Source organism: Belonocnema kinseyi, chromosome 1 (assembly GCF_010883055.1).
Source record: "Belonocnema kinseyi isolate 2016_QV_RU_SX_M_011 chromosome 1, B_treatae_v1, whole genome shotgun sequence".
NCBI lineage: Eukaryota > Metazoa > Arthropoda > Insecta > Hymenoptera > Cynipidae > Belonocnema > Belonocnema kinseyi.
This window is the reverse complement of record NC_046657.1, coordinates 35,733,141-35,749,420: the sequence shown is the minus strand read 5'-3', so window position 1 is coordinate 35,749,420 and position 16,280 is coordinate 35,733,141. Positions and strand designations below refer to the sequence as shown.

Below are 16,280 nucleotides of genomic sequence, written 5' to 3'. Positions count from 1 at the left end.
CCCCCCCCCCGTTTTTCTCAAATGTCCACGTTTTGAGACCCCCTGAATCCGAAAAACAGTTCTTTATGAATGTGTCTTTCTGTGTGTGTGTTGCTGTAGATTTTTAGCTCCTTAGTACGATAACATTCGAAAGAATTGGAAGATTGAATTGGCCTTTGGTATACTCTTTTAGTGTCCTAAAATAAATGTCAAGTTCGTTAGCCAGACATTTTGGGTGAAAATTCAAAAGGTGAGCGTATTTTGAAAATTTTAGAGGCCACTTTTTTCAAAATTCAAAAATTGTCTATACGGATATTCATAGTATTCAATCAGGCGATCAATTTATCCTCATGACTTTTTTTATAAAATCGAAATTTACGAGAGAGCCTACAAATCTTCACCGATTTTGACAAAAAAAAATAAAAAAAAAAGCTAATAAGATTTATAAGAGAGTCGTTCAGCCTGGTTTTCAAATTTTTTATAAATAAACAGATATAACGAAAAAATGGCCTTTTTTCTATTTGACGTTTCCGGTGCTCGTCAATAACAGAAAAATGATTAAAATCGCTTAAGATGCACAAAATAGCATTAGTTAAAGATATTGAAATATTAGACAATACACAAAAGCAATTTGTTATCAACAATTTATTTGTTAAACATTTTTTTGAACGATTTTCCATAAATTCACGCCTTTCAAGTTATGTTGCAAGAAATTAGAATCGAAACAATATTATATCAAAAAATTTCTCTTCTGATTATAATTGTTCATATCATAAACAAATTTAATGCAGAAAGGCAGTACTCAGACATTTTTCGACAGAAATATTCGTTTTTTTCTAGTTCAATTATTTTCAATTTGGACGTTTATGATAATTTTAGCAAAATTGATGATTTGTTGATTAATCTTATAATTTTTGAAACAAATTAATAAACAACTACATTATTCGGGCGTTTGCAGACAGAAAAATTTAGTTTTTTCAATAGCAGTCTTTTCATTTGGGAACTTCATGAGACAATTCCAGCCAAATTCATGATTTTTTGCTGAATTTTATGACTTATAAAACATATTTAATAAACAAATGCATTATTGGGGCTTCTATCGACGAAAAAATTCTTTTTTGTTTTAATGTCAGACTTGTAGTTGGGATCTTCATAATAAATTCGGCAGCCTTCATGATGAGATGACGAATTTTATGATTTTTAAAAACAAATTTAATAAAACAAATTCATTATTCGGGCACTTGTGGACGGACAATTTTTTTTTCTGTTGATTTAAGTCTTTTTAATTGAGAAGTTCAGGATGATTTCAGCGAAATTCATAATTGCTTGATCAATTTTATATTTTCTTTAAACAAATTTCATAAACAAATGCATTATTCGCGCATCTGTCGATGGAAAATTGATTTTTTTCGATATCCTAATTAAAACTGTTGACCTAGAAAAAAACAAATTTTTCTGTCGACAAATGCCTGATTAATGCATTTTTTCATCAAATTTGTTTAAAGAAATAATAAAATTTATCAACTTATTATGAATTTTGCTGAAATTTCCATCAATTTCCCAAATGAAAAGACTGGGATTTAAAAAATTGAATTTTTCCTCCGACAAATGCTCGAATAATTCATTTGTTTATTACATTTGTTTAAAAGATCATAAGATAAATAATTTGTTTATAAAAAAATCCGTTGTTTTATGTTTAATATTGGAGCATCTTTATCTAATATTAGTTTATAACACTTAGGCGATTTTAACACTCTCTTCGAAATCTTAACGACTTTTTTTCAAATATTTTTTGCTAAAATCGCTGAATATTCGTGGGCTGTACGTTATTTTAAACCAAAAATGACATATATTTTTCCACTGTGGGCCGGGAATGTGAAAATGAGATCATATGAACTTCCATCTAACTCAACGCTGCTGAAGGTTGGTTGAAATTCTCAGCATGAAGCACTAACCAGCTATTACTCTTGGTTGAAACTAACCGCCCCCACCCCCGCCCCCAAACCCTCGTTAAGAGAATGTATTCGTTAAAGTCGAAGAAGCTTTAACAAAAAGGAAGTCATTATGACCAAATTACTGTTGTCGATGTTTTGACCTTTACTTTTAAAAAATCTGTGCACAAGTCTAAGGAATATACAAAAACCAAGGGCGGAGAACCCGCGAGAACCAACAGTCGCACGCCCTAGGTGCGCTCAAACCAGTGAGCCGCGCGCGCAGAGCGCCATAAGAATGTGCCCGTGAAGCGGGCGGATTTTTTGTAAAATATATTATAAAATATTGATATTGGAAAATTGACTAAAATTAATTCAAATCCTTTAAATCCAAAATCCTTCAAATTTTCACAGGCTCCTTAAAATCTCTTGAAAATCCCTAAATCAATCAATTTCTTTAAATACCTTGAAATCTCCTAAAATTCATTACATTTGTTTTCATAACTTTTCAATAACTCGCTTGATTTTCTTTAAACTCCCTAAAACTGTCGTAAAATCTTATAGAATCTCTTGTAAACTTGAGTTCTTGGAAATCCTTAAGGCCATGTGACGAGAGGGTCATGTGACTAAACCTGGTCTTCAATTTTTCTTTCCCAACTTTCGTCTAAACCAAATCAGGTATCGCTCTGAAAGTTTGGAAAATGAAAGAGGAGGTAATAAAGTTCGTGTCTCTGCTTTGTTCCGGTGGAAATTTTGAGAAAAAATTTTGTTTGAAGAAAATACTTGTGGAAGTTTTCTTTCCCAACTTACATCCACACGAAATGAGATATCGCTAGTCATGAGGTTAATATTTATCGAAGTGGGGCAAAAGAACAAAAATCGCTCACGAACATTATGCACAAATGATGCAAAAACTAATGTTTGCACTTGAAATGCAAATAAACATATTTGATCTGAAATACGTATCAGTCTGGAATCAGCCGTGTCATAGCAGACACTAGCGCAGCGAGTAGACAACTTCGAACATATAGGGGTCTGTGGGTAAAACAGATTGCATGATTACGGTGAGAGAAAGTTAAAACTCAAACTTCTGTTGTAAAACCTAAATATGTCCGTCGATAACACAGCCACACAAAAAAAGTATTCTTATCTGGTAACAAGACACACGTATTCCTATGGATTTTGGGGCGCTGAATTCAAATTCGATATCAGAAATCACTCATCACGTCATGGTTGAGATATAACCTAAAAAAAATTACGAAAAATCATGCACTGAGGCAAATAAATTTCAAAATAATGCCAGTGATGCAAATTTTCACTTCAAAAACATGTCGACAACTGTGTAGAATCAACCCTTGGCTGATATAAACTTATTTAACATAACTTTACCCAACAGAACCTGACCTCACCTAACCTGAATTAACAAAAATTTATTGAACTACACGTAAAGCTCTGGCAGCATATTTTCCCAGTAGCAAATGTATGCTACATCGAATGGGTCAAGTCGAGCCTAACCTAGAAGTAAATCTAACCTAGCCTAACCTAACCTAACCTCACGAAACACAATTAAACTGATTGTGTTGTCTCCTTGTGTTTGCGGTACCGTTTGAATCAGCTTGGGCTTAACCTGCAAAGAGGTCAAACCTATCCTAACCTGAAAAAACTGACCTAACCTAACCTCACCGAACTTCACGTAACACAATTAAACTCATTATGTTGTCCCGTTGTGTTTGCGGTATCGTTTCATTCAGCTTCGGCTTAACCTTCATAGAGGTTTAACCTATCCTAACCTAACGGTTGAATGAAATTCAACCACACGTGTAGCTATGTAAGCGTACTCATTTGAAGAAACTTAGAACTACAAGTAGAATTGACCCCATTTCAATTAACCTGACAATATTTGTATCAATTAAAATGTAGAACTGTAACTTAAACATGCAAATGAATAAGAGTTTTATTCAAAAATTTTTTCTCTCTGCTTTTCTTAAACTTAAGGGATATATTTATACTATCTTTCGTGTTTACATTCTATCTTGCTTTTTATAGTAATTAAATTGATTTATAGACCTACTTCAGTCTATTTTCTGCCTGATATATCGTGTCCTTTTTTCTTCGAATGAACGATGCAAAGGGTTACGCTTACGTTTAAGACCTACATTCATTTCCCTTTTCAACATCGAGCAAAAATCAGCCATCATGACCTCGTCCCATCTACCCTGATATCGTTGTTCCATCAATTTTATGTCTTGATGAAAACGTTCCCCTTGTTCTTCGCTGAAATCACCAACATTTTCTGGAAACTTATCCAGATGGGAATCTAGAAAGTGAAGTCTTAAATTCATCAAGCAGCCTAACTTTTTGTAGTTTCTTATCATTTTCGCAACAATATTCTCGTAGTCTGGACTTTTTTTGTTACCGATGAAATTTGCGTTTACTGCTTTAAAACTTTCCCAAGTGTCTATTTCAATTTTCGTCATGCGGCTCACGAAATTAGTATCTCTTGTCAATATTCGAATCTGTCGTCCATCAAAGACTCCTTCTTTCAATTTAGTGTCTGAAACATTAGGGAATTTAAGGGATATATACTTATAGCATTGTCCATCTTTGTCTAACGCCTTGACAAATTGCTTCATGAGCCCAAGCTTTATGTGGAGGGGTGGCAGTAACATTTTTTCTGGGTCAACGAGGCTTTGGTTGATGATATTATGAGAACCAGGTTTGAATGAATCTCTTGAAGGCCAATGTTTTTTGCTGTAATGATTGGCTCGATCTCTGCTATTCCACCGTTGAGTGAGCTATAGGGTTAGGAGCGTAAGTATTCGTGTTATGCAGTAAAACAGCCTTAATGCTGCCTTTTGGCGAATCAATGAAAAGGCGCCATTCTTCGTCTGTGTACACATTTTTCTTCAAGTGGTTCATTAGTCCGTTAACGTCAGTGCATTACATTAAAGACATCTCTTCGTCTTTAACGAAAAGCTTTCTGTATTCTTTGTCCCTGTCGCGATAGAATGAAACTTTTGTCTTTGGCTCTAGAAGATTTCTTCTCTTTAGAAATGAAGCGGCAAATTCAGCTCCGTCTTTCGGTAATCCAAGATCTCTAATAAAATTATTCAGTTCTACTTGCGACACTAATATTGGAACCTTCAATTTCATTTTATGCACGCCCTATTCGTCATCTTTTTCGTCGTTTTCATCAGAATCATCAGAACTATTTTCTGTTCTATCACTGGTTTCACTACCGTCTCCATGACGTTGACTTTCAACTTCCATTCTATCATATTCTAAAGCGCTTAAATCAGTCTGGCGTGCATTTTTATTGATTTCAATTGCTCTTGTGACGGTGCACACATTATTGTACGAAATGTTATTTTTATTTTTGGCTTTGAACCCTTTGACGGAATTCATGCAAAAGTAGAAGTCCTTCGCAATAACGGGTTTTTTCCATGTGGTTGCTGTAGAGTACTTGCGGTACTTTTCGTTGTTTGAATTTTTTAGACGATACAACATTAGTCTGCAGGAATTGCAAATGACGTGTGGAACACATTTTGTTTCTTGGTGCAGCAATTTACGGTCAAAACACTTTTCGTAAAGACTTTTCACTTCCTCGTCGATTGATTTTCGCAAACTGCTCACTTCATAATTACTGCAAATGTAACAGAATGAATCTGAGCTATTCTTGCAGGCATGCGATTGAAAAATGCTCGCGGTTTTTTTCCTTGTAGCATGAGACTCTACACCAACCAATAGATCCATGGATGAAGAGCTACGGCTGCATGATGACGACGTCGGAGAGCCCGCTTTCCCACCCTGACCAGACGCCGATACTGGGGTTTTTCCCTGCATCGTAATACACTTTTCACCTGTGTCTGCCATGACGGCATGAACGCCGTTCGCCCAGGGACTCAGCCAATGTGGATCCGTTGCCCACCGTCACCACGTGGAGGTGCCCTGGTTACACACACAGTCGAATAATGCTAGCAACAAAACATTTCTGTTAATTCAGGTTAGGTGAGGTCAGGTCCTGTTGGGTAAAGTTATGTTCAATAAGTTGATATCAGGCAAGGGTTAATCCTTCATATTTGTCGACATGTTTTTGAAGTGAAAATTTGCATCATTGGCATTATTTTGAAATTTATTTGCCTCAGTGCATGATTTTTCGTCATTTTTTGAGGTTATGGCTCAACCATGACATGATGGGTGATTTTTGATACCGAATTTGAATTCAGCGCCCCAAAATCCATAGGAATACGTGTGTCTTGTTACCAGATCCGCACACTGTTTTTGTGTGGCTGCGTAATCATTATTTGCATAAATAAACTTTTTTCTTCCTCTAACTCTTTGCAAGGCCACAAACGATCCTTTAATATTTATAAACATTTCCCGAAAACAATTTCCGCGTTATTTAAACGTTATTTAAATATGGGTGAACAAATATTGATGTTAGGGCTGACTTGATCAGCTGTTATACCCATGACATGGCATTAAAGTCCTCCGCATTTTTTACCCTGAAGGACCGAAGGAACCGAATGGAGCCTTTACAAAGTACCCGTAAAGACCCTATTGGGTACCTATTCGGTCCGTTTTTAAAATACTCGGAAAAAACAACAAGATCAACTTTTAAATTCTTGAAATTCGAATTCTACGTTAAAATTCCCTATAAAGGGTCACATAATAATCGCAATAGCTTTTTTTGCAACGGTAAAAAGTTTTAAAACATATGACGTATAACGCCTGTTGACTGCTACATTTTAAACGCATCGCCTGTAAGTATCAGTCAACAGGCGTTATACGTCTTATATATTTTTTAAACTTTTTCCGTTGCAAAAAAAACTTTTGCGATTATTCTGTGACCTATTCTATATGGAATTTTAACGTAGACCCAATGGGGTCTTTACGGGTACTTTGTAGAGGCTCCATTCGGTCCCTTCGGTCCGCCAGGGTAGAACTTCATTCAACTTCTTTGACAACAATTTACAAATGTTAAAATTGCCTAAAATTAATTAAAATATCTTAAAATACTTAAATTTTTTGTAGCCCCATTTAAATCTCTTAAAAATCCTAAAATTATTGCATTTTTTAATCCCTTAAAGTCTTTAAAAATTTATTAAAATCTTTTTAAATTTTAAATAGCTTTAAAGTATTTAAAATCATTAAAACTGTCTTAATTTTTTTTTAATTTATTGTAAATCTTGAAATGTTTTGAATTATTTTTAAATTCTCTGAAAAAAAATCATGAAATTCCGTCAAGTCCCTATAGTAATTCCCTAAAATCACTTGCATTTTCAGAAATTCTTAAAAAATTTTGTTTGAAAATTCTTTTAACTACTCCGAATTTTTTTTTAATTCGTTCAACTTCTTTAAAGTCATTTACAATTTTCGAACTTCGGTACACTTAATTAAAATCCTTTGAGTTTTCTTAAATTCCTTAAATTATTAAAAAAATTACATCTCTTGAAATCTCTTCAAATTCATTAAAACTTTTTTAAAGAACATTTCAGTAATTCGCTTGACATTCTTTGAAATCACATAAACTGCCTTAAAATTTGATTATATCTCTTGCAAATCCTTAAACCTTTTTGGATTCTTACAAAAATCATTAAAATTCCTTCAAAGTCGTTCAATTTTTCTGCATTCTTTTAAAATCCTTTCAAATTTTTCGAAGTCGTTAAAAATCTCTTGAGAAACCCTAAGATCACTTAAAGTCTTTTTTATTTCCTTTGAAGTCTCTTTGATTTAAATTTATTTGATATGAAACTACTTGAAATCACTTTTTATCGAAAAGTATTATGACATTAGTCGCCGGCAACTGAGGTAATAACCTTAACTACGGCAAATTATATTTTTTTGTGGTGGATTGCCTAATAGAACATTTTCCAGATTGCCTACTTTAATGAAATAAATGGCTTTTCTTTCTTAAGAGCAAAGGTATATCACGATTTTGTACTTAATTTCGCCGAAATTAATTAATTTTAGTCAAACTTCTATCTAAAAAATGCTTTGCAGTGCACTAATGGTATAATAGCCTTACAGATTTTGATGTTACCGACCGAACGTGGCGTAGTATTAGAATACTCAATTACTTCAAGGCGCAAGTATAATTTTTTAAACTCAAAGGTGAATTTTTAACCAAATAGATGATTCCTAGACATAAAGGGAAAACTTTTAAACCAATGTTCGAATAGTTGAATTTTCAGTACAAACCTTAATTATTGTAAAACAAATCTTTTAAAAATATATAAATGTGTATACAATAGAATAATTTTTTAATTAACTAATTTAACTTTTAGCCGATAAATTCAATTTGCAACCAAATAGGTGAATTCACAGTAAGAAATAAATAATTTATTTTTCAACTAAAAGCGACCAGTTTTAAGTCGAAAATGGAGTCGAAAATGGAGTACTTACAGTTAAGAAGATTGATTTTAAACGGTGAAAGAGAATTTCTGACACAATACCAAAATATTTATATTCGTAAACAAAAATATAATAGTAGGTTTTACAATTTAAAATAACTAACGTTAAATGAAAAACAGTTTGACTTTCTTACTGGATTCTATCAGTGTGGTTGAGTTCTTCCAATCCCCGGCATTTCACATCGTGGCAAGGCACTTTTAGGAAAGCCACTTTGGCGAAGTCACATTTGCGAAAAGTCACACAACGGCAAGTCAAATATGCAGGAACTAACATTTCGACAAGTTACCTTTACAGAAAATCACATTGCGGCAAATCACATTTGCGGCAACTTAAATTGTGACAAATGAATAATAAGGAAAGTCACAATGCGGCAAATAAGACTTTCGAAAAGTCACATTGCGGCAAGTCGAACTTGCAGCAAATCACATTTTGACAAGTTACCTTCATCGAAAGTCACAATGCGACAAGTAACATTTTCAGAATTCACATTTTCGGCAACTCCCATTGTGACAAGTTAGCTTTAAAGAAAGGCACATGGCGACAAGTTACCATTAAAGAAAGGCATATTGCGGCTAGTCCTATTTGCGACAAGTCACAAATACAGTAATTCACACTGCAGCAAGTCACATTTGCGGAAAATCACGTTACGACAAGTTACCTTGACAGATAGTCACACTGCGTCAAGCTACATTCGCGGCAACTCACATTGCGTCAAGTTACCTTTACAGAAAGACACATTTCGGCAAGTCATATTTGCGTCACATCACGTTGCGACAAGATAACAGAAAGTCACATTGCGTGAAGCTATATTTGCCGCAACTCAAATTGCGACAAGTTACATTTAGAGTAAGTCACATTGCAACAAGTTACCTTTACAGAAAGTCACATTACAGCAAGTACCATTTTCGTCAAGAAACATTGCGATAAATCACATTCACGGCATCTCTTATTCGAACTAATAAGAAGTCCACCGAAAATGGACCAAAATAACAAAAATAATTCAATTCACACCTCTTCCACTTTCCAACGTATCGGTCGTGGTGGCAATTTTTCGTGGACTCCATATTTTCTCGAATGTAGATGCCGCAATGTGACGGAAACACTTTACTCTTTTTTAAAAAGCATGCGAAGCTCTTGATGAACCGGAAAATTCTGTTACATCTAGCCGCCGCCAGATGGAGCCTAAACTCAATGTTGTTCGATGATATATGTGAACTCGTGGCAAAATTATATTTATCATAGATGGCTATGCTATAGTTTAATATTGAATCTGTTCACACCAAACATCTAGATTTAACGGTAAATATCTTTCTCCGTTCCCTTTAACGCGTAGGAGAAACAACTGCCAAAAATGCGATCCAGTGAAGATGGATTACTTGGGGCTCTTTATATGGATTACGACTGTACCACTTGGATTATCAGAATCATTGAAATGCTTTGGATTACAAGTAGGTTACTCTAAGTTACATCGGACTACAAGTTGATTACCCCACATTAAAATTCGATTTACTCTGGATTACACTGATTTGCTGTACTACAGGTGATTACTATTTAGGATCAATGAGCGGTTCAGCAAATTACCAGAGCTATTTACATTAAGCGTAAGGGAAAATTGTTGCAGCTCCTGAATTGCTTCACAAACTGTTCGGACATTTATCCGTATCAGTTTTTTCCATATGGTAGAAAGGTTTTTGTTTTCAATTGCAATTTGTAGAAAGCTAAAAAATATACTCAAGATGATGTGTATATTATTAAGTACTGCATTTACCTGCGTAATTAAAGATGACCAGCAAGGTGAAAAACAGAGTATAAACGATCTTCATTTCTGCCAAGCTTGTGAAAACCTGATTACTGCGAATCAATAAAGTATCTGGTTTACAGTTTAACTATTTATTCTAGGCCACCACAAGAGCTCTTATGTAATTTTTTTGTTATCTTGTGAAAGATAACTGGAGTCAAGCTTATCTTTCTTTGACATATTTATTTCATACTTTAGCCTCGAAGACAAAAGTTTAGCTACCAAATTTGTTAAAACTGATATCTTTATAAATCATCGTAGAATATTTCTAAATATTTTAAGCAATTCCTTTGCGGAAAAAACGAAATGTAACCTTTAAAGCAATTTCAGAGTAATCCGTACCTGCAAAAAAATTTACATTCACGTGTTAAAGTTTATCCATCACATGGAAAACGGTTACCATATCAACTCTCTTGTTGCTTCGATGCGACAAGATTCAAATTTAACTACTTGATAATTACGTGCAACAAAAATTCACTTATGTTTTTCTGTGATGAAAGGGCGATCTACGACTCGTCCTCGTACTTGTTTCAGGACCAGATCGTACATACAGCTGACCATTGCGCAACCACCCTAATAATGACAGGCAGTCCCCCCTTCAGTATTTTCTTTAGTAAATAAAATCTCTATATACGAAGTCATTAATTTTATGAATGCGTCATCAGAATTTCAACAAAATTAAAACTGAAATAATTATATTTGTTTATTTAACAATAACTACGAATTTTTCATGGAATGAAATCTTTATTTGCTTAGTTTCGTCGCGAATTTGTCAAGCTATACCTTTTTAAAGCGAAATTATTGCATCCATGGATCCTAAGCTCTGAAATCTAAAGGTAATTTTTCCGAACTTCAAGATATTCATAGTCTCGTGAGTTACTGAAAGTTTAAATATTTCTCTTTTTCACTCCGCCAGACCAATATCCATTACTCCATGAATATCGGTTTATAGATAATGTGGCGATCCACGACTAGTCCTCGTACCTCAACATCTTTTACGATACCCCTTTGGTACTTTGCGTATTGAAGAAAACCTATATCAATTAAGTAATTAATTTTATAAATTAAAAATAATCTTGTTTCAAAGAGGCTAACTTACGAACAAATTCTTTGAACTTCTTAATCCGGAATATTCACAGAAGTTCACTGTCACCGATATTATTAGTCTCGTGAGTTACTAAAAGTTTAGACATTTCTTTTTTCCACTCCGCCAGACCAGTGTCAATTACTTTATGAATATAGGATCATATATAAGGTGGCGATCCACGACTCGTCCTCGTACCTATATCAAGACGAGATTATACGTACAGTTCGATCCTTGCACACCGCTTATTATGATGATAGGCAGTCCCCCAACCCCTGTGATCATTTCCGTACTCAGGAAAACATATATCCATGAAGTAATTAATTTTATGTATTCATAATAATCTTGTTTTTAAGAGACTTACTTATACTTACGAGCAATAATATTTAACAAAATATGTATAAAATCAGAAGGTTCAAATTAAATTAATTATAATATGAAGAGCGATTTCTTTTATTTTAGATGTTGAAGTGAATAGAAGGAAAGTTAAAAGTTTAGTTTTCAAAGGCGACTATCGCGTTTAAGAATACAAGGTCTATATAGTTTACAGTTTTAGACATTTTGACTCAAATTATCTCGGACAAATGACGAATTTCTTAGAATTTTCTGACAGTAATAAGCATGTGATTTGTTAAATGAATTAATAATATTTTTTTAATTACTCATTTTTATCATGTTTATTATAGTTGTAGTTTATTATATATTATTTGTAAGTGTATTAAATGACTAAAATGGCAAACCTTCAAAACTTTCTCACTTTTAGATTACAAATTTTGAATTAGAAATTTAAGCTTTTACATGGAAAGCTTCACCTTCTCAGAATGGTACAATCCTTTCATTTTTTCGCAGGGTGAAGACTTAGCCGAGAAACCGGAAAAACGGGAAATTTCCATAAAAAACCAAAAATTTACTTCAATTTACTTGAAAATTATTTCCTTCAACTTAAAATTTGAAGGTCCATTTTTGGTTGAAAATTCAATATTATTTCTTTTTATTTAAATGTGAGATTATTTGATAGAAAACTTGCTTTTCCTTTAGACGAAAAGGAATTTTTTGCCGAAGATCTAACTTACTGAACATTTAACTGTTTTCAATTGGTATTTCATAATTTTAATTGAAAATTTATCTATTTGGTCGAACTTTAATGTTTTTAACTTAAGATTTAATTATTTATATTTTAGTTGTCAATTTATCTTTTTTAGTGAAAATTGATTGTTTATTTCTAAAAATTAAACTATTTTAGTTAAAGATTCATAATTTTATTATAAAATACATTTTTTCTTGGTTGAAAATTAATTTTTTTAACAGAAAGTTTGAACTTGCCCATGTTTTGTTAAAAATTAATATTTTGTAGTCGAAAATTTTAATTTTTTTTTAAACGTTAGACATTCAGATAAACATAAAATGTTAAGATTCAATGCAAAAGGATGAATTTTTAAAAAGCCATTTGAAGTTTTGACCAAAAAATATTACAGAAAATTGTTGACTATTTAACCTACGAAGAAAAACGAATTTTCTCTAAGATACTTAAATCTTTAACAAAAAATTAATTTTAAACCTTAACATTATTCCCATTCGTTTGGGACAAAAGGGGGAAATAATGCACAATCTGGCGTCACAAGCGTAGTTGAAAAGGAAAAGAGAAGGGTAAAAACAATCGTAATGTTACTTACTGTTAGTTGGGCGCCAGACGCTTAGATAGCCATACTCCAAAATAAATAAAAATAAGGAAATATCAATAAAAAATTGAAGTTAAAAACCAGAAGGGTCATGAACAACCACGTAGCATAATAAAAAGGGTGGGGTCGCGGACCCAAAACCACATTGACATGTCGACATTTATTTCGCGAGATCACAATGCAGAGTCTACTTATTTCTTAACCTAAACAAACTGGCTTAAATCTGAAATTTTATTCCACACAATTAAATCGCGAACCACATTACTATTTTGACAAACAAAGCTTAAGTTCTACTCGAAGTATGGCGGAAGGCCCGCGAACAAAATTTTCCTTTTATAAGAAGCCAACTGCACGAACATATCGAAACACATTATACGGAAACAAACACACTATAGTAAACAAGAAAAATAATTGTACTCTGGAGGAAGGAGAAGTAAAGACGCCTACCTGAATCCCAATGAAAATCTCTGAGTCAGTTTTTTCCCCTTTACGCCAGTCCGGCAAAATGGACTCGTCCGAGTCAGTGAGTAAGACGTAGGATCTTTCTCCTCTGAAATTCCGACAATCCACTAACGTCGATGGTCGACACGAGACTGAGTAGCGTCCCGTTGCTCTCAGATTCCCCACTTCCCTCGGTCCCGCCAGAAATGCATGCCGGCCGGTGCTGCCCCCTTTATCTTTGTATCCGGTTGCCACTTCCGTCTGCTTGACTATTGCCCCCCCCCCCCCCCCCCCCCCCCCCCTTGAGCAGACTGGCAAGATGGCTGCGTCCATTTGTTATGACCGATGCCGGTCGGAGTATGGCCAAGGACGTCGTGTAGGCTCCTAATAATTCTTTAGTATAGGAATTATTACTTTCAAGCCAGAAAGTAGTGTGACGGATAGCGCCGGCCTTAGATTTGTAGATGCGACGGCCCGTGTAGTGTAATGTAAAGTGCAGGTGACGTAGTGTTCAGTGGCAGTGTTTTTCCCTGCTAGATTTTCTTAGATCTCGAGACTCTGAGATTTCAGGATCGAGAGTAGGACGTCTGGTTTTTCACTCCACTTTCTGCAGGTATCCTGTTTTACCTATTTCGCTAGAAAATCCTAACTAAATATACACATTTTCTCCAGTTTGTCTTCTAAATTTACAACGAAATAATAATTTTCCTGACGTACTGTATACCTTAACTTAAAAAATCGTATTCTTTACTTATTTACTAAGATGAGCTCGTGCCGGCCATGGAAATATCTTGGTCTTTTAATTTATCTTTCTCAATTACTCAATATGGGGGGGAGGATCTATAACGGGTGGTTAATCACCACGTTACACAACCAAGAAAGATTATTTTTCTGCCATATAAAATTAATTTTTTACAAAAAACAAATTTTCTGCTAGTTAAATCAAACGAAAAAAAAATTTTAGCAAACAAATTGAATTCTTAACTAAATAGATAAATGTTGAATTGAAAGAAATTAATTTTAAACCAAATAGTTGAATTTTTATGCAAAAAATTTTTTCTTAACTAACAATGTAACCGTCAAATTTTCAGTTAAAAAAAACAGAATTGCAAAAACGAATTATTCAACAGGTGAATTTTACCAAAAAAAATATTTTTAACTAAATAGTTGAATTCTCAAACAAGACAATAAATTTAAAAAAAAAACAAGATTAATTTTATAACTACGAAGACGAATATACCAACAAAAAAACATGAATCTGCTAGCACTTAGTTGATTTTTCAACTCATAAACGATAAATTTTGGAACCAAAAGGATATAGATAAATTGTAAAATAGAACCATTATTTTTTAGCAATAAATAATAGTTTTTTCAAAAGAAAAAATACATTTGCAATCATAGACGTCAATATCTAGGCTTTATTTAAATTCTTTAATTTTTAATCAAAACTTTACATTTTCTAACAAGAAAAGTAATTATCTAACAAAAAAAGTTAAATTTTTAACAAATAATATTAATTTTTGACAGAATTGTTGAATTTTTAAGCAAAGAAGAAGAATCATTTATAAAATTGCTGATTTTTCAACCGGAAAATGTGATTTTTCAACAAAGAAGTTAATTTAGACAAAAATTATTTTTACATGAAAAACAGTTAAAATAAAAAAAAAATATTTTTAAGAAAATTATCAATTTTAAAACAAACGCTTGAATTTTCAACTAGAAAATAAGAAAGTTAGATTAGGAATTTCAATTTTTCTCCAGATATTGAGTAGTCACATTTTTAGTAAAAAATAACTCTAATTATTTCTCATTTAATCTTTATGTCTTAAAATAATTTTTCAGTTATTATCTCTATATCTATGAGATAAATAAAGCTTAAAATTTGATTTTAAAGGAAGGGAGATGGACAGCAAAGTTTGCAGTTATACCTTTTCATATATATATTTTAGACTTTTTAAAATATTTCAAATCAAGCGTATTTCTGTTCATACAACATTATATTATTATAGTCCTGGATGACGGCAATTCATACTAGAAATAATATTTTTCATCTGAATTTCAAACATTTGTTCAAGCTTTCGTGGATAAAAAAACACAGAAAAAAGGCTCCTATTTTTATTTTAAAAAAATAATACTAATTTTTGGACAAACATAAAAAAAAGAGGAAAGAAAAATGAGAAGATAACCAATCACATCCCATAATAATGTCCATAATAAATATTTTTATTTATTTCATTAGTTTAACATTATTTCTTAATTTTTTGCTTTTTATGAATTATCAAATTAGTGTGTCGTCTATCTTTATTTTAGATTTCTGTTGTCTTGATTCTGCAAGGAAGATTATGAAGACATATTATTATTATTACCATTATTAACAAAATATATAATTATAGAATTGTATGTAGATAAGTCTACAATTAAGTTAAAAAAATCAAAATTAAACTTTTTTCAATACAAACCAAAAAGTTTCTAGTGGTCCAGAAAAATATATCTTAATCATATTTAACAAAAATAGTGTAGCCATACATTTCCAAAATCTCGAAATCATTGTCGTTGAAACCTTATTGGCTTTTCGTTACTTAAAGTTTTCTATCAATTTAAAATGTCTTTAATTAAATTTAGAAGTTACTTCTTTTAATAAAAAAAACCATAAACCTTATACCATTTGAGAAACATTCCTTCTTTTCATAAGGCTGCACATTTGAATACAAACTTTCAAATGATCTAACAAATTATCACAAATATTAGGCATGCGTTATGTTAGTACTATTTGATGTACATCAGGGCTCACCAAAAGGCAGCCATTGGCTGCATTGGCTGCCAGTGGCAGTCAAAAGACTAGGTCAAACTGCCCCTAATAAATCTTGTCGTTCGACTGGTTTCTAGCCCTTCACGGTCATTATACCTCCCGCCGCGCCGGGCTTGGAAGACATTATCCTTTCCAAAAATGAAAT

At 32.9% G+C, this 16,280-nt stretch overlaps 1 protein-coding gene across 1 annotated transcript in view; it reads right to left on the bottom strand.

The window, feature by feature from the left end:
- LOC117173585 overlaps nt 1-13,449 on the bottom strand; it is a 23,435-nt gene extending 9,986 nt beyond the window's left edge. The window contains exon 1 of the mRNA XM_033362229.1: nt 13,333-13,449. The gene's annotated coding sequence lies outside the window, so the exon portion shown is untranslated. The remainder of the gene's footprint in view (nt 1-13,332) is intronic.
- Nucleotides 13,450-16,280: the final 2,831 nt, after the last annotated feature.